This window comes from Gorilla gorilla, chromosome 6 (assembly GCF_029281585.2).
Source record: "Gorilla gorilla gorilla isolate KB3781 chromosome 6, NHGRI_mGorGor1-v2.1_pri, whole genome shotgun sequence".
In the NCBI taxonomy this organism is placed as follows: domain Eukaryota; kingdom Metazoa; phylum Chordata; class Mammalia; order Primates; family Hominidae; genus Gorilla; species Gorilla gorilla.
The window spans coordinates 59,854,475-59,879,270 of NC_073230.2; the positions used below are offsets into that span (position 1 = coordinate 59,854,475).

General features: G+C 35.5%; 1 long non-coding RNA gene across 1 annotated transcript in view; it reads right to left on the minus strand.

Annotated features, from left to right (window-relative positions):
• Positions 1 to 1,519: 1,519 nt before the first annotated feature.
• The window catches only part of LOC129534681 (uncharacterized), a 28,810-nt gene continuing 5,533 nt past the window's right edge, over positions 1,520 to 24,796 (minus strand). Inside the window, exons 2-3 of the long non-coding RNA XR_008681356.1 lie at positions 21,496 to 21,606; positions 1,520 to 1,561 (exon numbers count right to left, since the gene is read on the minus strand). This is a non-coding gene — a long non-coding RNA (uncharacterized lncRNA). The remainder of the gene's footprint in view (positions 1,562 to 21,495; positions 21,607 to 24,796) is intronic.

Here is a 24,796-nt window from a genome sequence, read left to right on the forward strand (position 1 = left end):
TCATTTGCAGAAGATGAATTTAAATGAGATAATGCATTTTGTAAAGCACTCAGTAAACTTTAAAATGTTATATAATATGAAGTGCTATGATTATAAAGTGAGCATCCAAGCACCTTATTTTACCCATTACTATAGCAAAGTTTGGTGATTTAAAGGGAATTGGTTCCCAAAATTCTGTAAGTCAGGAAATCCTGTGGGTGTTTAGAAATGAATAGAGAGAGGGAGAAGTTGCTGAACTCGTGTGATTATATTTTCTTTTGCTCTCTCTCTTTCTCTGTTTTTTCATTTTTATAAAAATATTACTCTGAATATATTAGTTCATGCATTTATCTAATTTCCTGGTAGACATCATGCTTTAAGTGCCTATTATGTGTTTTGTACTGTCTCAGGGGTTAGGCTGAGATTTGATTGGATAACCTTTGGGGACATTTTGTTTTAGGAAACTGAGCGTCACTGCCTTCCCTGTTGTTTAAGATTTCTGCACTATAAAGAGTCTCCTCTTGCTATCACCTTTCTGTCCATAACCCCCAGCTCTTTTGAACTCAGTGCTTCAACACCCATTATCACAATCTGCAAAATCAGTGCATGGCAGTACAAGATTATTCTCTAAGTATGTTAATTCTTACTTAAGGTGTAAAGGAAATTAATTTACAGTTTTCATATTAATTGCTGAGAGTAATGTGGGGGTTATCCTTGAACACCCAAAATAACATCTTTCATTTCAGACAGTTTGTTGACATAAAAATAAAAATAATATTTTGATGTTATTCTTGTTCACAAAATCAAAGAGGGAGTAATGTATCTTTAACCAAGGGGAAAAAAAAAAACTACAGAAAACAGAGATTGTGCCCCAAGCAAAATTACATCAGAAAATAAAATCAAAATCGAAGGTAATGCAGAGAACAGAAAGTTCCACCCATCAAATTGTGGAAGAAGGAGTCTGGCTGAAAGTCCTGTACTGTGGAACCAATGAGCCCGACTACACGATGTCTTGGAAGAGCAACAGAAAATGATAAGGAAGTGAGATGAGAATGCTCAGTGTCATAATGTCAACTAAACACAATTGAAAAAGTGGACAAAAGACAAAAGTAGGCAGAAGAAGTGAAAACTATAGATTCCTTGTGTTTTGAAACAGAAGATAAAAGATCCTATGTTGAAATAATTATGAACAAAGATAATATTTTGCAAACTTGTTAAAAGTTTATAATGATACACATTAAACAACTGTTTTACCTTCTACTTCCTTACACTTAATAAAAAATTAAACAGATTCCAATCCTTCAACCAAAAGCAAAATAGGCAGTATTAAAAAAAATCATACAAACACGAGCCCAGTGGAAAAGACAGAAGTTGGGTTTATTATAAGAGATATATTACGTGGACAACCTTTTCAAAATGGCTTCATCTCATTGAACGCGAACCCATTTCTTCAGCTCTGGGATGCAAACCTTTCTCCCACAAGCTGGAAACCAGGCTGCCAGGTGTGACAGGTCCAATTACCTTGGTAGTCATTACTTCTGCGATGATAGCCTTCTATATAAGGACGGGCAGCAGTGCATGCCTGGGATGGAAAAATAGAGCCAGCTAAGGCTAGGCGGTCTTACTGATGCTGACAAATTGATTGACGATACTGCAAAGCATCAAACTGTAATAGGCCCAGTCACGTTGTTTTCATTGTTATTGCTGGAAATCTGATTTCATTCAGATAGGATGGTACTGTTGCCTAGTTAGACATGAAGCACCAGCCTTTCTTTCAGGTGAAAGAGGCAGATGCGATGAAAGGCTACATGGAATAGCTTTGTTAGGGGAAGTTCTTTTTATTGTTATTTTCCTCACAGACTACGTAAGAGAGACTTGTACATAAATCAAAATAAGGTGATGGTTAACTTTATTTTATTTTAAAAGAAGGACATGAATTAGAGTCAAAGAAAGGGGAGATGATGTATGAAGGGAGGAATCAGTAATCGAGGTGGCTTAGAAAGAGGAAGAGATGGATGAGGAGAGTGGAAAAGAAGGAAGAAAATTTCAGGAGAATTCTTACAATAATGGAATGAAAAAGGTAGCATAGGGATTGTTCCACTAAAAACAGAAGGGAGGAGAATATATATTTTTTTACCTTCTTACCTTCCTTCTATTCTCTGATTCTTTGAACTAAGACCTCAAGTAGTATTAGGTAGTTCTATTTTTGTGAAATTTTAACAAGACTGGAGTTTGATTATATGCCATTTTAGATAGTGATGTTAAATATGTATGCCTACAATAATCATGTTCTTGATAAAATTAAATTTAGCATGGAAAATTAAATATTTGACAATTCCAACTTTAATAGGCTAAGAAATAATGACTTTTTATCAGAGAAATATATGTCATTGCCATGTACACAATAGTAACTTTGACCTGTATCATTTTAGGGATATTTGGTATGCTAATGATCTCCTTTGTGTACATATGACTAAAATTTTAAGTATTGTAAAGTCATATAATGCATTGTACAAAAATACAATGGCTGGAGGAGTTTCATTTCAGCATTAGCTTTGTAGAAGAGAGATTAAATGAAAATCCTCTTATTTTTTCTGTCTGTGAAAGGTTAAACCCATTTACCAAAGTACATGTCCATTCGCTTAGAAAATAGCTGTAATAACAAAAGAAATGAAATTCCATTTGGTCATTAGCTATGGGTAAACAATGCTTTCAATGTGATTTTAATCCTCTTCATGTGCCTGTGATGTCTTTAGATAAGGCTTAAAGATCATGACCTTTTCAGAGTGTTGCATCACCCTCAATCTTTTCTATAGTCCACTGAGTGATCTATTGAAATTCATTTCCAGCAGTTTGGCTACTTCTTATTCATTAAAAAACTGACTTTTGAGCACCAAGACTGAGTATCTGGGGTTTAAAGAGTAACGAGATTTATCTCTGAAAGTTGATGGCGTCTTTGAGATTTCAGAGTGTAAAGGCCAAATGCTGGACTTTCAGCTTCCAGGGACTGCTTTCACTTTTAGAGGCTGCCGGAAGGTCTCTGTGTGTGGCCTCCTGCTCTCACAGCCTGGCGGCTAGCTTTCTTCTAAAGCCAATAGGACAGCAGCTTTCTGTCCTTTCACAGGTTTTGAAATGGCTCCCTAACAAAGTCAGGCCCAACCAGAAGAATCTCCTTTTGCTGAATTCAAAGTTAGTATCCCAACCACGGGAATGAAATTGCATCATGTTCACTTGCTCTGCCCACATTCAAGGGGAGGCAATTATGCTGATGAACACCAGGGGGCGGCATCTCGGGGATTCCAAGTTAGAGTCTTGCCCACCACTGGCTGATTGTGCTGGTCTCTCTACAACTCTAAATTCCTTGGATACCGAGAATAATTTAATAGTGCAAAAGATAAGGTAGTCTTACAGCTGGACAGGATAGCTCTATGCTTTCTTCTGGGTTGCCTGGACATCTGATCTTGACCCTTGTCCAAAACAGAAATGAGGTGGGCTCACTAGTGAACTATAATATGCTGTTTAAAATTTGAAAGTTCCCTGGAGACACCCAAGCTTACATGTCTATAAGTTTTTTTTTTACAAATACTTCCATTCATGGGTGGTTTACTCCTGGACGCACCAGGTTACCCAGACTGACCCTGCTGCAAAACCAGTGGAATGCAGATCTTATGGGACCTTTTGCCTGGAATTCCCTGAAACCACAGTTCATCACATATAGATGGTTCCTAAGCTGAAGACGAAGCTCATCTGGAGTGACTAACCATCCTGGGTTACCGGACTCCAGAGGTTCCTAGAACACAGAACTTCAAGTGCTAAGACAGGGAACCCCCAGGAGGCAGAGGAGATGGTCACCCTGAGGTGCATTCTGTGGCACTGAGAAAGGACCCTGGGGTTCGGGGGTGCTTGTAGTGCTTTTAGATACACAATGCTTTCCTGAGGATTTTCCTCTAACCATGCTATATCCCTTATTGTTATTGAAGCTTTACGTGAGTTCGTCCTGTGAAGTCTTGGGAGCCCCTTGAATTATCCTATTCTACCTAATGGATGCAGCGTTGGGAGTTTTTTTTAAAAAATGAATGCTTTCAAGGAGAGTAGGAAATGTTGGGTAAGAATTGTGTGTGGTTAGAGGCTTGTTTCCACGCCCTGTGAAAGCGGCTGTTCTCCATCCTCACTCAAGAACACTGTCAATGCCAAGAGGCTTTGCCATCTGTGACCCAGGTGTGGAGTGTAAGGGCCATGGAGGTGACTCTATAGGTGATAATTACCAAAAACATTCAAATCTGAAAATTGTTCCTGTGTCATACTCTTATCCACAGAATTTTTTTCCACTAATTGAAATAAGGAATCTACTCAAGAAAAGAAATACACTATTCTGCCCTGGGTCTAGCATTTCAGCTTTGTACCACACTTACACTTTTACGACTATAATCACATGACATTGATATTACCATCACCTACTGTTTTTATATTATTTTACAGCTGATAGTATACATTTTTATCATTTGATTTTTCACAATAACCATAAAAGGTAAATGAGGATGTTTTCAGTGTTGTGAAATGAGGGAATAATGGAGTTACAGAGACGATAATTGTGCCACATATGCAATGGGCGAGGATGGGAACCGAAGGCAAAATTTTGACTTTTGTTTGGTGGCTTTTTAAGAAATCATGAAGTCTTATGTAGGAAAGTATAATTTTCATGGTATTACCATATTTCTTACTACATACTTTGAATTTATTATCCAAATGGATCTTGGCACAAATTCTGCAACTTTGGCTGAGAGGAAAAAGATTCCCATTTATTGCTTACCTACCATGCGTCATGCCCATTTTTTGTAAACTGTGCAGAGCATCTTACTTCAATATCACCAACTGGAAATCAAGATGAAAGTCCTATTCAAATTTTATAGATAACCTTACTGGGGTTAGAGAAGTTCAGTAACTTTTTCAGACTCTCACAGATTGTAAAGTTACTTCCTTTTGTTCCCAAAGACAAACTCTATTAAAGGTAGTTTTCTAAAACCATAATATCGGGCAGTTTGAAAGGACTTGAAAGCCTGGTTGATGAAAATATGGACTATAATCAGCATCTAGTTGAAACACGCATTGGATGTAAATTTTCCCCATGATGTTTCTATTCTTTTTGGAGTCACTTTATTTGTTTAAAGTTTGTCCTCACAATTTAAGTGTCTCTTTAACTCCCATAAATTGCTTAAACTTTTACGCTGTAGATTCCCCTACAGAGATTGTAAATACCAGTACATGTAATTATTTTATATTTCTTCAACTGCCATATATGACTCGGTTTCAGAACTATTTCCTATTGGGACGCTGTCCTGCTAATCTAGTCCAGTGTGTCAAAGTGCCTCCTGCCATGTGGCACACACACCTTCATGCAGCCTCCCTGATATGTCCTGAGAGGTCAGGAGAAAATCTCCTATGTGAACCCTCATTTTCTGTAATTTTGAAACATGTTGGAACTGGAGACTCCCCAGCACCTGGTAGGTCTTTGCAATCCTGTGTTGTGTGGAAGACAAAGATACCAGTATCGACTCATAGGTTAATATAAATGGATAGATAAATAGAGATATAGTTATGCATAAATAGGTATAGAAATAGTGAGATAGAGATGAGAGAAAGAAAAAGATAAAGAGAGATAGAGACAGAGAGAGGCCCTTGAGCCATCTGGGACAGTATTTCACACCAATTTGTCATTTTGGTTCTGCCTTTAGTCCCACATCCCTGATAGGAGACCTTTCCAAGAAAGAGAAACTCCATTTCTGGTATCAAAGAAGGAATCGTAGTTCAATAATTAGGAAAACAACTTAGCAATTATAAGGACAATAAGAAAAAAAGGGCCTTAAGAAATGTATGTGTTTTACAACTTTTACTGAGTTCTGCTTTAGTATAAAAACACACCCGAACTGAAGGTCACAGTCAAAGCAGCTGCTTTTAGAGAGTGTATGTTGTGAATGAAATTGCTCAGAGTATTTCACAGAGTAATACTCATGAAGTCAGTCTGATGAAATTCCTGTTCAATCTTACTACTAAGAGGACTCTTAGTTCTTCAATATTTGCCTATATTTTAACTTATGGTCATCCTTAATTGATATACTAAATTTATTTCTTTATCTGTTGCCAGAAAGGTTAGGGATGACCTTGAGGCTCTGATGTCACAAATGTGTGAGTAGAGATTGCAGGCATGTTAGTCTAATTCATGTCCCTGTCAATATCCTCATCCTTGTCTTCCTATTTTCGTTTGGCTAACCCTTCAGTTAAGCTCAGTGACTGCATTTTGTTAACCATGTTGGAGCAGAGGATTTCTTGCTTTATCTAGTTCCTCTTCCCTGGTCAGGGTACCAGGGCTTCTCCTTCTGGTTTCTTAACTCCTAACCAATTGAACCTGAAACCTTCAGAGAACCACCCTTGGGCAACTGCAGTGATTCAGCCAAAGACACTCAGAATATCACTTCCTCCGAAATCCACATCTACTTGACTTTGTCCTGGTTTCTGCCCTGCTCCCTCTAGGCCTCCTGGAACACATCCTGAATAACTAGTGTGGACAACGCCCTTAACTCAAGCCATACTTCTGGAGAACCTGAACTAAGACGTTATTTACAATGATAAATAGGATACAATTTTATACATAGAATATAATTTCTGTCTCATTTTTTAATAATTGGAAATGTCCACAATGAATGGTTGGGATGGGAAGAAAAATGGTGGACTAGAAAGAGTGTAAGTAGGATGGAGGGAGAGTCACTTCTCTGAGTAGTCTTTCTTGAATAGTTGACATTTGGAGACGTATTAATGTTTCATATTACACACACACACACACACACACACACACACAATCAACAGAGATGGGGAAAAATGCCAACTTAAAACAGAAACAAATGTACTTACTTTACTTTAAATGGACAACATTAACCACACTGGGGGAGAAGCAACAACTAATCCAAGTAACATTTGTACACAGTATTGGGACTCCATGTTCTCAGCCTAAAACAAAGAGAAAAATGGCAAATCTAAAATTACTATTTGTGTGTTCTAATACTGAACAAATAAGAAGTAAATGTATTGTGGATAATGGGAATCAGGTTTCTCACTATCAAAGGTGAAAGTTATAAATAAGGAAAGGCTAAAATGAATCCTGTAATGTTGTGATAAAGTCAAAGGCACCAAGAACTCACAGTTTCATATAAATAGACAAGTAGATATGGATATAGATTTATGTATAGTTAAATATATATAGGCAGATATATATTTTCATATATAAGTACAGATATATTTATATAGATCAATGGTTATGCATATATATAATGACATCTAGTTTTAACAATATATCTGTCTACTTGTGAATATATATGGCTGTAACTATCTATATCTATCTAAACTATCTATCTCCATCTCTCTAAGTGAATATGTATATATATATATATATATATATATATTTAGCTCTGTCCTCTAAGAAAGGCTGGGAGAATGACATCCTAGTAACAATTAGCAAACTAAATGCCCATCTTCACCCAAAGAAATCAGGATTCTTTAGAAAGATGGCTGGTGCCAGCACTAGGGTAATGAAGTAGAGGATGAGTGTGCAACATCTCTTTGTGCCAGAAAGTAAGGGAGATGTTTAGTGAATAAAAGAACATGACAATACACACATACCCCACCCCATAAAGGGATTTAAGGGGCTCCCACTGGACAATGTTGGGGCAATTTGCATATCAAAATAAAATAATTTTAATTGAGTATTACCTGTTAAATAAATAAGAATCCATGAGTCCACACTTCTATCAGAAAATAAAAAGGTAAGTAGAAAAATAAGGCCAAGTGCAGTGGCTCACACCCGTAATCCCAGCACTTTGGGAAGCCAAAGTGGGCAGATCCACAAGGTCAAGAGATCGAGGCCACCCTGGCCAACATGGTGAAACCCTGTCTCTACAAAAATACGAAAATTAGCCAGGCGTGGTGGCGGGTGCCTGTAATCCCAGCTACTCAGGAGGCTGAGGCCAGAGAATTGCTTGAACCCAGTAGTCGGAGGTTGCAGTGAGCTGAGATGATGCCATTGCACTCCAGCCTGGCAACAGAGTGAGACTCAAAAAAAAAAAAAAAAAAAAGAAGAAGAAAAAAGAAAAAGAAAGTAAGTAGAAAAATAAACAAACGATGGGGGCGTTTTCTTACATTGGCATCCTAACTAATATTCACAGGAAGATTGATAGAATTAGGAAATTACAAATGGTAACGTAGTAGTAGTTGTTTCAGGCAAGGAATGGCAATGATTGCTAAAACTAGTGGGAGAAGGTTTGATGATTAACAGGATGTATGTTTACATATCCTCAAAATATCTACACAAAAGATACTTTTATATTACAAAATAAAATATAGTAATTTTACAGTGTAGAAATATGGCAAGCACAAATTTATTCGAGTAGTTGACATCACCAGTATTGGGATAAATTGATATTCTGTGCCTTTTGAAATGAGGTAATGAAAGAAACATAGCACCAATTCTAGGGTATTTCTGACAAGAATAAATGATGTTTATTTAATACTGAAGAAACACTAGACAAATTCAAATTTAATAACATTTGAAAAAATAACTTCCCTCTGTCATTAAAAAGTCAAGGTTATTAAAAATAAAGTAAAATTAAAGAAATATTCCAGATTAAAGGAAAGGAAAGAAGCACAATAAGTGAATGCAACTCATACTCTTGGCTTTTTGTCCTATAAAAGAAAATTATTTGAATAATCATTGAAATTTTAATAATAATTTAATCGTTTTGTATCAATGTTAATTTTCTAATTTTTATTATTGTACTGTGATTATGTAAGAGAATGTCCTTGTTTTTAGAAAATAGGTACTGAATCATTTGTTGATTAATAGATACCATCTCAGTAATTTATTTTTAAAGGTTATATATATATAATACATATGCTGTATATCTATCTGTCCTCTATCATCATCTATCTGTCTATATATCTAGTTTTCTATAGAAAGAGATAAGACTAAAGCAAATACAGGAAAATGTAAACATTTCAAGAATCTGTGTGAAGGGTATACTGGAATTTTTTACATTAGCCTTCCAACTTTTCTCGAAGTATGAAATTATGGAAAATGAAAAAAAATGTAGTGACTTAGTATATGTCACTTACATTGCAAAGTTTTTCTCACTTTGTTGTTTGACTTTTAATACTACAGTTTGCATTTTTATCCAGTGCAATCTTTCTTGTGGAGTCTGGCTTAGCTATTATGATTTTAGAGTAATTTCCACATTACTCAGAAACCCTCCTCTCACCCAAAATCAGATAAGTAATTACCTTCTTTTATATATATCATACTTCATCAAAATTAAAGTATTTTGACTATAAAATACACAATTATTTTATGCACTCCTAAAAAATAATAATACTATTACATGCCATTCACTGAAAGATGAATCACTATTTCAATGGTATTAAAATGTTGAAATAGAGGCACAGTGGCTCATGCCTGTAATCCCAGCACTTTGGGAGGTCAAGGCGGATGGATCACTTGAGGCCAGGAATTCGAGAGCAGCCTGGCCAACATGGTGAAACCCCGTCTCTACTAAAAATACAAAAATTAGCCAGGCATGGTGGCGTGCACCTATAATCCTAGTTACTTGGGAGGCTGAGTCAGGAGAATCACTTGAACCCAGGAGGCGGAAGCTGCAGTGAGCTGAGATCATGGCACAGCACTCTAACCTGGGCGACAGAGTGAGACTCTGTATCAAAAAAAAAAAAAGTTAAAATACACAGATATTAGAGTTGATAAAATATGATAGCTTCCTAATTATCTTGTAAACATTTAACTGTATAATCCATCTAAAATTTGTTTTGCCATATGTTATTACAGGTGAATCTAAGGCTCTTTATCATTCAATTGTATATTTTTTATTCACCTTCTATTACTTTTTCATTCCCTGAATCATCCTCTATCTTTTCATAGAGAAATGTAAACTATTAATTTTGATAATAAAGATTCAAGTGTTAATTTTATCTTTGCCAATTTGCATTGTAATGTATGTTCCAATATCTATTTTCAGTTTTTCTGCTGTATTTATGATTATCTTCAATGTATCAGAAACACTTTATGCTTGTTTTAATTTTAACTCTTTACTTTATGTTTTTCAGCAAATCCAAGTGATGCAAGTTCGATGTGGACTTCTGATAAATGTGAATACCAACCTGTCTGAGAGGAAAACCCTGGACAATTCTTCCTTATTGTTATATTTCTGTTGTGCCACATTCTTCCTCAGAGCAAGAATTTGTTGGATTGGCATCAAAGATAAACGAAGACTAACACAACTTAAAGTGGGAAGGACATATTTTAATCTGTAATAACTATTACAGTAGGAAAAAGCCCAGCATGAACTGAACTCAACTTTAATTTGTTCCGAGGTGATTGAATGCTTAAAGAGACAATGAGGGAATGGGGAGGGAGGCAAGGGGAGCCAGTAGAGCCAGCAAAATGAAAATTACAAAAAGCAGGAAGGGTAGATTGTCCACATAAAAGCCATCTGGGCTTGCTAAATAGTCCTTGTCAAAGTTAGACTCCTGCCCTTCCATACACACTAGTGAACAAGGGCCCCATCTTATAGCTGTTGGCTGAAGCAAACAGTAACTGCTTTCTTTGGGCAGCCTCGAGTTTTCTCAGGCAGGCACCATAGGGGGACCGGGGTCATTCTAGGGATGCAACCTTGAGCTCACAGAAACTATATCAATGTTATTTCAAGTCTTTTTTTTTTTTTTTTTTTTTCTGTGGCAGAGTCTCGATCTGAGTCCCAGGCTGGCGTACAGTGGCACGATCTCGGCTCACTGCAACCTCCGCCTCCTGGGTTCAAGCGATTCTCCTGTATCAGTTCTCAAGTAGCTGGGATTACAGGCACCCGCTACCACGCCCAGCTAATTTTTTCTATTTTTAGCAGAGACAGGGTTTGCCATGTTGGCCAGGCTAGTCTCCAACTCCTGACCTCAGTTGATTAGCCCGCTTCGGCCTCCCAAAGTGTTGGGATTACAGGCGCGAGCCACTGCACCTGGCCCTAGTTCAAGTCTTTTTAAGCCAAGGTCAAGGCCTACTTGGGGAGCAGTCTCTGACGATCCTAGCTAGAGTTTGTTCAAGGCAGATTATTTGTTGGTAGTCTGAGGCATGCCTGGCTTCTAGTCTGCTTTTCAGACAACCAACAGGTTAGTGCGATGGGATTTTGAGCCATCCTGGTAAATTCTTTGTTCAGTACCTCATTCTCTATACTTTCCAGCAATTTCCTAAAGAAGACTCACAATTTTTTAAAAACAAGCTAGCCAAAAAGAGAATTCTGGTATATTAATATAACATCTCTGCCTCATAGTCATAATATGTTGAAAGGGGAATGGGCAAGTTAAAGTCTAGGGAGCGCTTTAGTCTGCAGGGAAATAGTTTCTTGTTCCCAGGGCAGAGTTATTCACTCCTGGCTTTCTACAGAAACAGAGACAATTTGGAAATAATAATATAATTAATAACGCCAGCAGAAGGTGCCTCTTACAATAAATAATGCTAATGATAAAGATTGAGTCATCATCACATTGCATAAGAGATAAATTTATGTGGTTCCCACTTATCAATTTCAGTATTCTTAATGAATTAGTAGACAAGGTCATCTGCTGATGAATGAAAGCCAAGTGTTGGGTACAAGGAGAGTAATGAAGTTTTGAAATGGCTGTAAAAACCAAAATAAATTCTAGCAGGAATGGGTAAATGAACTGCAGCATAACAATGAGGTCACAACATTCAATTAAGAACATATTCAACATTCAATTAACATTCAATTAAGAGCATATAGTGATGCAAACCATATCTTTCAGGTTGATTTGATTCTATACTTTTCATACAAAAGACAGGCTTTGCTTTTCTTCTGTATCAGAAATTCATTCTACAATATTTGACAAATTGTCTTGAAGACTAAAAAATGACAGAAAATTTACTTCAATATGTAAAAAAATGGTTAAGTAGTTCTTATTTTAAAAATCCATATATTGAGGCAAAATACTTGTTTTGTTATTTCTGTCTGTTTCTTCTGAATCTGTTCCCTTGAACTTTGTCACTGAAGATTTTTCTATCAGCCTTTTTCAATAAACAGATCCTGTTGACTCATGAACCTGTCTCATCACCTCCGTGGGGCGGGTAGAGCCAGCTAAAGTTCAGATATATGCTTTGTCCTTGGAGGAACAAATATATTTTGTCTGTGCAGTGGCTCTTTCTCTTCTGAAAAGTATCTAAACTCAGAGTTTATTGCCCTAAGTATCCAAACATGTTTATTATTCAGTTTCTCATCTTGTTCAATTTGTTTAATGGATAGAATATTCTTATTTGATACAAGATGTTCATACTAAGATATAATTAAGATAATTTTAACATATAAATAGGAAAAGGTGATTTTTGTAATAGATTTTACAAATAGACAAAAAGGAGGAGGAATGATTGTACTAGGCATAATTAGTGCCTGCAGCTTTTCTCAAGTTCTTACAGTTTTAAGCCAAACATGTAAACTACAGCACCATCTCAATCATAAGGTGATTTTATGTCTTAGAAGTCAAGTAAAAAAAATTACTGGCCAACATCTAAAAGAGCTTTTTCCTATTTTATAGTACATATGTGCAATAGCAAACAGAAGTCTTGCAGTAAAGTGAGTTTCCTAAGAAGTGAGAATGTAACATATAGAGGAGTCACAGTGCATAAAGCACAATAAGTATAAATCAGCCACAAAGCTCAAGGTCTGTATAGAAATTGTTTTTAGTAACCCTGCTATAAAGCCAACAAAAAAGAAACGGTTTTAATTTATAAGACATTTAAGTTAATGTTGTTATACAGGGTCATTTAACCAAGAGTCACAGCTTCAAGGTATACTGTTAGTCTGTACTATGTATTTATAATTTACTTGCAAGAAATATAAAATGTCCTCTGTATCTGCAGGATCAAGAGGATATATAGCACTATGAGATACACGTCTTGAAAGTTGTAAAAGAAAGCTATCTTCTACCTGAAGTTGAGATTTAGAATATAGGCTACATTTACAGACATTTTTACTTTTAGAATTTGGCTGAATATTCCAGAATTGATTGTACAGAACTGAGGGAAACAAGACATTGAAATATTTCCCTGCAAAGAAAAACTGGAGAGCAGTGTACCTTAAACCTAAATAATAAAAGCTTCTACCCTTATGTCTACATGTAATACTTTAAAGCAGACTTGACTTATTTCAACCATTCACTGCCTAAAGAAGAGATTTGGAAATGCTATTGTCCTCTTTGTTCTTCACTAACTAAAATAGAAGTTTAATTTCTTTAATCAAGCATTCCAAGTCTATCATGAAGTACTCCTAACCTAGGCTGACAACCCATCATTTCAGGCTTTTTTTGCTATTTACCTTCATAACCCACTCTTTAGCATAACCCAACCTTACTGCTTAACATCCTGTGTCTCCTTCCCGGTTTAGGTTCATGCCAGTTGGGTAAAACTCCTAAAAACTATGACATCCAACATGAGGGAGAAAAAAAGTCTCATATTTTCAAAATGACAATATTTACAAAGCCTCACATTTTCTTTCTGAAGTCAAATGGTCCAGATTTTTCAACTTTTTTGTTGTTACAGAAGATATTTGGGCTTAACAAAAAGGCCAAAGGGTTAAACATTTCAGAAGCTTTAGGATGTGCTTTGATATATTCTGCTTTTGACATTGTTTTAGACCTAAATTTAAATGCATGAGGATCTCTCTTTTCATCCTTCTTATGCTCCCTGACACCTACACACCCCCCCCACCATCCATCCACACCCACACAAACAGAAATATCCAATGTCTATCATTAGGCAATTAGCTTTGTAAATTGTATATATTCTATTAAATGGCATGAGTGTTCCAATGAGCTGAGCCAGGGAAGTCTGGCTTTATGGACAGAAAACGGCTAAGGAAAGCAGACACAGAGAACAAGAGGCGGACTGGTCGTTTCAAAATTATTTTCTCACAGGGTTAAATGGAAGGGACTTCCTTATTGTGCTGGCTCAGGTTGACTGGAATTTTGTTTTTGAGAAAACTGGCCTATTTCACAGTTTAGTTTGATTACATCGTGCATAGCACAAGTCCCTCCATTCTGGTTTGGTCTGGTCTGCTGGGGCCTAATGCTGGTGGCTGGTCCAAGCCAACAGCCTCCCATCAACTGTGTTTAACATGCAGTGCCTTTTTACTTCAGTTGGTCTGAGTTGACTTTATGTCATTTGCAACTGGAAGAGTTGTTGCCTATGTCTGTGGTTTAATACCACATTGTTTTAAATATGCCCCATCAACATTTATATTTAATGTAAGATTAAATCTTTGATCTATATGCAATAATTATAAAATAATACATGAGGATAAATATGCTCCTGTCTATCATGTCATTTTATAATTCTTTTTTTAACCTTGCGTGTAGCTTGCTTCTTAATGTACAATTTTGTTAAAGTTTTGCCTGTATTCGTTCTTTATCTCCTTTTTATAAAAACACTCACTTGGAAGGTTCATCCATCTCTCAAGCTGCTGAAATATTTCAAGTACTTTTTTAGAAAGAATACGTGGGTATTATACTTATTTAGTCCTTGTTTGTCTGGGTCTCCTTGTTTCCACAGACAAATGATAACTTATCTGAAAGCAGAATATTTACCTTACAATATAATATACTTTGAAGCAGTGGCTATTAGGATTTGTGGAAGTTTGAAGTTAAACATTTTTTCTTTCATAGAAAACCATTTTTTAGAGCTCCCATAATTTTTTTACTAAAAAAAGGCTTAACAAGTCTTTCAACTATTAAATATATTGAATTTTGTATTATGAAAATACCTAAGAGAAAATTTCAAACTTGTTTCAACAATGAATCCTATTAAATCTTTCCATGAAATAATAGTAATTACCTTAGTTCTTCCACAGAATAGAAGAAAAGGGATCATCCCTTCATATTTTGTTTTTAGAGCCCAACGTAAGTAAGATTGCTATTAAAAACTAATGAGTAATATATCTGATTCTGGCCATAATGGAGTATCTGTCACCAGACTAACCATCCATTTGTCTTCAACACATATGCACCTGGGAAGATTATACACTGCAATTCTTTTCAGATATTGAGTAGCGTGATCCCTGACAAATGGGAAACAAGCAAGATATCTAGGTGGCTTTTGCCTGCAGGTGGACTGCAGGAAGAGAGTCAGTGCTAAGCAGAGTGAAACAATCCCATGGGGATGAGGAGGTGGAGCTGAGAGGCCTGCGAGGCTGAGGCAGCTGGTATTTGTGCGGATGAGCCATGAAGAAAGAGCTACCCAGCAAGAGAGTTCCAGGCTTTCCGTCACCCTAAAGTTTCTGGCTGTGTATTTGGTTGCACAGGAAAAAGAATGTGTTTTAATTTGGAAGAGTACAGCCACTGGGGATCCGTAAGATGGATGAAAATATTGAAGACAGGAAAGTGCGGAGCAAGAGAGAAGCTTCAAATACCCAGAGCAGACACTGGACACAGGGAAGGCATCTGGGTATTAAACTGAGTAATTCCCTCTTTAAACCTCTGCTGCCAAAGCCTAAAAACAGTCTCAAAGAGGCTAGCAGAATTTAACTACCGTCTAAGGAAAAAAAGAAAAACAAAACAACCAATAGCTTTTAAAGGTACATAACAAAAAAACTCAATTCTTTAAAACATTGTACCAAAAATATGAAGCCAATACATTATATAGCCAGGAAAACAGCAATAGAAAGAGACTGAGAAATGACAGAGCTATTGAAATTAGTATAGAATTATTTTTAAGTATATACTACATTTGTACCTAGGGAAATAAAGCATTATTTGGACATAATGAGTAAAAAGAGTAGGCTGTCAATAGAGAAAGTAAAACTACAAAAAACAACATTGAAACTGCAGAACTAAAAAATAGAATATGTGAAAAATTCATCCAGTGGGATTAACAACATATTGGAAACTATAGCTAAGAAGATTAGTAAACATGACCATGAGGAAAAACCGGTGAAACAATGAACAAGCTAGTGGTGATCTTAGGGCAATATTAGTGCCAAAGATATGTACAATTTGAGAGCCAGAAGGAGAGGAGAGAGGAAAAAAAAGACTAGAGGGAAAAATATTAAAATAAAAAAGTTGAATTTTTTTTCCTCACTGGAGAAAAATATTGCACAGGACTAAAAGGCTGAATAGTTACCAGTCGGAATAAAGGCAACCAAAGCCATGCTTGGACTTTACTACAGTGAAACACAAAACAATTACACACAGAGGAGCAACAATTAAAAAAAAAGTTCACTAATTTCACATTGAAAACAATGCAAGAGAGAAAACAGTAGAGGAACATCTTTAAAATGAAGTAAGAAAACGAAACTCTATACAAGCAGAATTTCTGCATATACAGAGAATATCTCCTTCAAAAATAAAAATAGAGAAGTTTTAGATACACGACAATTTATGCGTTTAACCAGTGGATTTTTATTATAGAAAATTTTTAAAGTTTCTTCAGATCGAATAAAAATAACAGAGGAAAATTTGGATGTACATAAGTGAAGGGAGAGCAGTGAATATTACAAACATGAGACAAAGTGAATATTGTAAACATGAGACCAGTCTTATTTTCATATTTCTTAAATACACTACAAGAAAACTAACCACTTAAAAGACAATTTAAGAACCACACACTATGGAGTTTATAACATATGTAGAAGTAATATGTCTGATCCCAGAGCACAAAGACCTAGTGGTGGTAAATGAGCAGGTACTGCTGTAAGGGTCTTGCATTATTTGTGAAGCGCTTAATACTAATTTATGAAAAATTATGATAATACATAGGTACTAGAAATTATTAGAGGTAAGAGGATCACTTGATCCCAGGAGGTTGAGGCTGCAGGGAGCTGTGATTGCACCACTGCACTCCAGCCTAGGTGACAGAGAGAGAGACCTTGTCTCAAGAAAAGAAAAATCATATATAACCTCTAGAGAAAATAATCTGAAAAATATATACTGGATAAGATTAACGCTAATCTAGTAGAGATTGCCAGAGAAGGTTCGGAAAATAACAGACATCACAAAAGAAACTATAATAAAATGAAGCATAGGGAGTAATTAGATTAAGAAAAATGAGCAGAGTGTGAATTGCCTGTGGAAAATATCAAGCTCTAAAACATGTGAAATCGAAGTCCAAGAAGAAAACAAAAGGAATATATAACAAATATTTGATAAAATAATAGGTACAATTTTCCAAACTAATACAGATGATGAACTCAAAGATCCCCAAAATTTCAATAAACCCCAAACAGAATAAACATAAAGAGGACCACATGAAGGCATGTTAATAATCACATCACTGAAAATCAGAGATAAAGAGGAAAATCATAACAACATCCAAAGAGAAAAAAGTCCTATCACATACACATAAGCAAAACTAGGAATGGCAATAGATTTCTCATCAAAAACTATAAAATAATAAGATAATAGAGAAATATCTTTAAAGTTCTGAAGAAAAGCCCTAGAATTATATACCCAGAAAAAAGTCTATAAAAGCAAAGGCAAAATAAAGACTTCTGATGAATGAAATTAAAGAAAACTAATTGTCAGGAAACTAGCACTAAGCACTATACACAATATCATATCAACCCTTTCAGGAAGAAAAAGAATGGCACTGGATGGGAACTTCAATCTACAAAAATAAATGAAGAGTACTTGAAATGGTGAATGTATTGATAAATATAAAATATTTTCACGTTTAAAACTCTTTTAAAGATAACTGACTATTTGAAGCAAAAATTACCACAATCTTTTGACTTGTTTATTTCACGTACATACATAAGAAATACATGTAGAGATGTATTGTCGAGACCAGCTCGGTCGGGGAGACCCTAACCCAGCTGCACTGGAGGAATTAAAGACAGACACACAGAAATATAGAGGTGTGAAGTGGGAAATCAGGGGTCTCACACCCTTCAGAACTGAGAGCCTCGAACAGAGATTTACCCACGTATTTATTGACAGCAAGCCAGTGATAAGCATTGTTTCTATAGATTATAGATTAACTAAAAGTATTCCTTATGGGAAACAAAGGGTTGGGCTGAATAAAGGGATGGGCTCTGGCCAGTTATCTGCAGCAGGAGCAAGCCCTTAAGTCACAGATTGCTCATGCTGTTGTTTGTGGTTTAAGAATGCCTTTAAGCGGTTTTGCACCCTGGGTGGGCCAGGTGTTCCTTGCCCTCGTTCTGATAAACCCAGCGTGGGCATCATGGCCATCACAAACATGTCACAGTGCTGCACAGATTTTGTTGACGGCCAGTTTTGGGTCCAGTTTATGGCCAGATTTGGGGGTCTATTCCCAACGTGTATAGACATTCTTATGTGATACCAGTAGTCCAAGGGATAAAGGGAGGGAGGTGAAAGTACACTGTGGTGGCTCTCACACTATTCTGAGGTGGTATAATATTATTTGATCTTTGATTACGATACATTAAAGACAGACGAGAATCCTAGAGCAGTCTCTTTCTCTCTCCCTCTCTTTCTCTCTCTCTCTTTCTCACACACACAAACACACACACACATACACACACACAAATGACAGAACAAGGCACAAGTTTCACAAGACAAAGATGAGGTAAAGTTGAATCATTTTAGTACGTCAGTTTAAAGGGAGATAGGTAAAGATAAAATAAGGAATAAGTAACACGATGATAAATTTTAAACTCAGTCATATTGATGGATACGTTAAATATTGTTAGAATTTTCTAACCACTCAAATTAAATTACAGATCATCCAACTGGCTAAAACAATCAGGATTGAATTATATTTATTCCATCTACAAGAGTCACTTTCTAAATATAAAGATACAAATGGGTTAAACTGAAAAGGATGAAAAGAGATATCTTCTACAAAAACCGATCTTAAGAAAACAGGAACAGCTGTGTTCCATAAGGCAATGTAGACTTCAAGACAAGGGATAGGTGCAAGGACAAAGAATCACATTCCATAATGATAACAGGAGTCTAATGATCATAAATGTGTATATACCTAAAAACAAAACTTTAAAATGTGTGAATCAAAACCAAGAAAACAGAAAGATGTAGATTAATTTACAGTTATAGCTGGGAATTTCAGCATTCCTCTCATATTAATTGATGGAATCAGGAGAAAAAGCTTTAGGGTACCAAAAATTTAACAACTCTACCCTAATTGACTTTTATATAATAATCTGCCCAACAGTGTTGGAATACAAGTGCACTTTTCAAGTGAACATAAAGCATTCATGGAATGTGCAGCTGGAATATTCATAAGGGTAGACTGTGGTGATTAATTTTATGTGTTGATTTGATTGGGTTTAGGGATGCCCCAACAGCTGATAAAATAATATTTCTTGCTGTGTCTGTAAGGATATTTTTGGAAGAGATTAGCATTTGAATCAGTAGACTGGGTAAAGAAGTTGGCTCTCAACAAGAAGGGCTGGCTTGATCCAGTCCCTTATGGGCCAGAACAGAACAAAAAGGCAGAGGACAACTGAATTGCTCCTTCTTCTTGACCTGGGGCATCCATCTTCTCCTGCCCTCAGACATCAGAGCTCCTGGTTTTCCCACCTTTTGGCTCTGGGACTTATACCAGTGGCTGTCACCCCCCTCACATCTGCCCCCATTCCACCTCCACCTCCATTCTAAGGGTCTCAGGCTTTTGGCCTTTTGACACAGGCTGAGTTGCACCAATAGCTTTCCTGGCCCTCCTGCCTGCAGATGGCAGATTATGGGACTCTCGGCCTCCACAATCATGTGAGCTAATGTCCATAACAGATCTTTTCTTCTACATCATTAGATATCCTTTTGGTTCTGTTTCTCTGGAGAACACTTAATAATACATAGACCATATTCTCACCATGGAATAATTCTCAATAAATATGTGAGACTTAAAATCATATAAAGTATGTTTTTGAACTGCAGGAAAATACATAAGGCATCAATAACAGAAAGATATTTGGGAAATCCCCTAAATATTAGGATATTTATAAGCACCGTTTAAAATAACCTATGGGTTAAAAAACTATAAAAGATATTTTAATATTTTAAATAAAGAAAAGAAAATAATATATTAAAATTTGTGAACTGCACTGAAAGTATTGCTTAGAATAGCATTAAATTTTTATCTTTTTTTTTTTTAGATGAAGTCTCACTCTGTTGCCCAGGCTGGAGTGCAATGGTGCAATCTCGTCTCACTGCAACCTCTGCTTCCCAGGTTCAAATGATTCTCCTGCCTCAGCCTTCCAAGTAGCTGGGATTACAGGCATGCGCCACCATGCTGGGCTAATTTTTGTATTTTTAGTAGGGGCAGGGTTTCACCATGTTGGCCAGGCTGGTCTCAAACTCCTGACCTCAGGTGATCTGCCCGCCTTGGCCCCCCAAAGTGCTGGGTTACAGGCGTGAGCCACTGTGCCTGGTCAAATTTTTGTGTTAGGAAGATGAAAAGTCTCCAATCAATTACTTAAATTTGTACATAAGGAAAGTATAAAATATAAATAAACAAAAATGAAATAAGTACAAAAATTAATAATATAGAAAGCTAAAAAAATGAAAAAAAAAAGCATTGAAACCGAAACTAGTTTCTTGGAAAGATCAATAAAATTGATATAAAAATAAACAACCAGGAGACAAAAAGAGATGGAGGCAAATAAACAAGATATCACTCCAGATCTTAGGGACACCATATAGATTATGAAAAGGGAAACTGCAAGGTGTTCTAAAATAGTTGCAACACATAATCTAAAAAAGAGTCACACTAATAATATGTAGAGAAAACTTCTACAAATTAAGAAGAAAAGTCACAGGTCAGACAGAATAGTCAGGAACACGCCTGGACCAAAATTTCCAAATTGGAGCATCTAAGTGGTGACAACACAAGAAAATACACCCAAGCATCTTTCTAATGAGGGAAATTCCTATGAAAATAGCAATGTGATATCACTGCAGTCACCTACATAACTATAATTTTAAAAATATTTGTCAAAACGTGGATCAATAGGACATCTCCTATACTGGTGTGCATATAAATCAATAATGTCACTTTGGGAAAAGTTTAATATTATGTATTAAATATTAAAATAATGTCCCCAAATTTTCCCATCTAGGTTTTTACCCAAGGGCAAGGCACACTCCTAAGGAATATGTACAGAAATATTCAATGCAGCATTATTCATATAACCGCCAAAAATGGAAATAATAAAAATATCCATTAGCAAGAGAGTGAATAAATAACCTACAAATACAATGATATTCTAGATAACAGAAAATATTCACAAGCTGCAGCTATCAAAAACAGCATAAATGGATCTCAAATGGAATTTTGACCAAAGAGGAGGGTCAAAAAATAACATTATGAGTATACAAAATTAACAAAAACTAGGATACTTTCTATATGTACGGTTAGGTGATAATACAATAAAAATGCAAGAGGGTACTAACCACAAATATTAGAATAGTGATTACCTTTAGGTGAGGGAGAGGATAGTCTTGGGAGTGCTGGTGATGTCCTATTTCTTTATTCAGGCAGAGTTTATGTTTCAATAAATTGTTGAGTTGTACATGATGGTTTTTACACTTAAAAGAAAAAAATGTGTTAGTTAGAATGTAAGAGTTTCGTAACATACCCCATGACAGAAGCAATAAAACAGCTACTTCAGATATGTCATTGTAAATTATTCTCAAAGAATCATCTCACTCACAACATTCATTATACAATATCAGTTCATAAACATATACAGAAATAAGTAAAACCACATTGTAAAAATTATAAAAAATTGTAGAGAGATATGTACCATTCCTTGAATAAGAAGTTTTAAGGTAGTAAAAATATTGATTCACTACAAAAGAGCTTTAATTTTATTGTTTCATTCAAAACTCCAGCATTGGTTTCTTCTTTGATTTCAAAAAAAAAATCACTAAGTTCAATATTTATTTACCTAAAATAATACCTACATGAGACTACCCACAAAAATGATAAAAACTGAAAGTAATAATGGAGATTTGCCAGTCAAATATATATACATATTTTAATGTGTCACAGTTTTATTTTAAGTGTGGTGCTGAAGAAGGTATATATTGATAGAAACCATTGCAACTTTATGTTTAATTTTAATGTAAAAAATAATATACTTCACATCAATAGGAAAATCATTATTTCATAAATGATATTGTAGAGATTAATTAGTTAACTCTTTGGAAAAGAAAAGAATGCCTACCATATACCCAGATACATTTGACCCGACTAATAGGTTTACATTTAAACCATGAACTTTACCTTCAAATTGGTTAGACTATCTATTAGGAGGCAAATATTCATGTTTAACAAAATTAGTAGAGCAAGTTAAATAGAGAAATGATGTGTATGAAGTCAGTGAAGAATTGCTAAAGCAATGAGAGCTCCAGGGCCTTGGAATCTAGACTCAAGCACCTCTGAATGTGAGTGGGCCTTTGACAGCTCATTTTGCATGTGGACATTTGTTAATGCTTAGCAAGAATAAAACTGCACGAGTTGAGACCACCAATGGGGAGGGGAGGCTTGAAATATTTGGCAAGTTCACTTCCTCTCCAGGACATTTGCTGAGTACCGAAACTGCATGGAGTTTCAGGTTAATAACTTAAACAGAAAGCTACTGGAAAGAAGATCAGAGACCTTTGAGGGTGAGACTGAAAATAGTGATTAAGTCATGACAGTGAAGGAAAGGGGGATAGTCAGTTGGCTAAAAACTCCACAGGACAAGAGTAGACACATTAGGGTGGCAGCCTTGCCTTGATTTAGCCCAGTCTCATTATATCAAGATAAACAGATGATTCTTTCTCACCAGGAAGGGAAGAATGAATGAATCTTTGCTAGAGAAAAATAATTTCATCAGGGCAATCTCTATTTTGTACATGCTTTGTCTGGCATTTAATGAAAAAATATCATAAACCTATGATAAAACTTTATTTCCAAGAGCAAAGGAAAAAAAAAAAACATAGCAACACTTTTGCAGGTGTTCCAGAAATTGGCTTTAACTGGGAAAAAAAATTTTAATAGAAACTATGATTAATAGATTCAAGAAAAACAGGCAAAAAATCTGTGAAAAATAGATTAAATGGAGAATTTTATGGGTAATGGGGAAATCTATATAATTGAAATGATCAAGTGAAAATTCTAAGACTGATAATGTATTTTAAATTAAAGAATCATTAGATTATTTTGATAGAATGTGGAATACACTAAAAGGCAGTTTGTGTGAAGTGGTATAAATGTTCCATAAAAAATAGTCCAACTGAAATGATTACTAAAAATAGAATATACAGAAAAGACAATTAGAACTATGTAGAATTTATAAGAAGTTTTTAAAGTCAACTTAATTGGAGACCTAGATGGAAATGAGAAAAAATGAAGCAGAATAATATTTAAAATGGTAATAATTGAGAATTTCACAAAAATCTTGGAAGACATTTAACTATGAGAAAAAGAATCTCTTCATACCAAACAAGATAATTATATAGAAAATTACCTTGGACACATCATAGTAATATTGGTGAAAAACAAAAGACAAAAAGAAAATCATGAAAACAACCAGAGAAATAAAGGCACACCACCTATAATGGAAGGAAATCCTATGCTATATTTCTTACCAAGGAAAAAGACAACAAAACTAAAGCCAAAGGCAATGGAATGACATCTTCAAAGGATTGAAAGAATTTATCTGCCAACCCATAACTCTACACCCAGAAAAAATATTTGAAAAGTAAAAGTTAAATAAAGATATTTGTCTAAGTGACATAGAAAAAATATTTTTATTAGCCTATAACATGTCAAGAGTGAATTGTCTGATCTCTAAAGTATACCTTAAAATGAAATAATGTAGAACTAGCAACATAAGAGAGAAAAAATTCAATTACACGACATACTTGATTAACCATAGAAAGGGCACAGACGGAGGGAAAAAAAGCAGGAAGTCAGATAGAAAACAAAAACATAATGACAATAATAAACATGCCCAAATATAAGTAATTGCCAGATTGTTATGATCTTGCAAGGATAGAATTATAGGATCCCCTGTAAGCCTTTGCTGTCTTAAATGGGCATGGTAATACAGTTCTTTTTTCCTAGGGTGATGTCAGAGGAGTCTATAGGGTGAAGAGTCAGATTTTAACCACTGCCCGGTAGAAATGATACCTCCACTTTGATGTCAGTAGAGGCCAAAAGGAAACCATTGTGATGCACTCACTACCTCGGGCAGTAATGAAGCGGCATCCCTCCTCATTCCCTTGGTGGAGTGGTATCAGAGGAAGCCAGCTAAAACCGATGGTTTAAACAAGGTCCAGAATCACCTACCGTAATATCCCAAGCCCCAGGTTTTAATTTAAAAAAATCATTCATCACACTGAGAAACAGGAAGATATAAAGTTAAGTGAAGAAAAGATGATCAATAAATGCCAACTGACTTGACAGAGATGTTAGAATTATGTCAGATATTTCTAACATTTTATATTAGCCATTATAAAATGCTTCAACAAATTAATGCAAACATGCTTGTAATAAATGAAAAAAATGGACAGCATCAGCTAAGACAGAAAGCTCAACAACAACAAAAAACTATAAAGAAGAACCCATCAGAAACTTTAGAACTGAAAAATAAATAAAAATTTATAGATAAACTCAAAACAAAATTTAGATGCAAAGGAAAGAATCTGTAAACCTGAAAATAAAACAATAGAAAAAATCCAGTCAGGATGGCAGAGAGAAAACAGACTGGAATAAAATGATGAACAG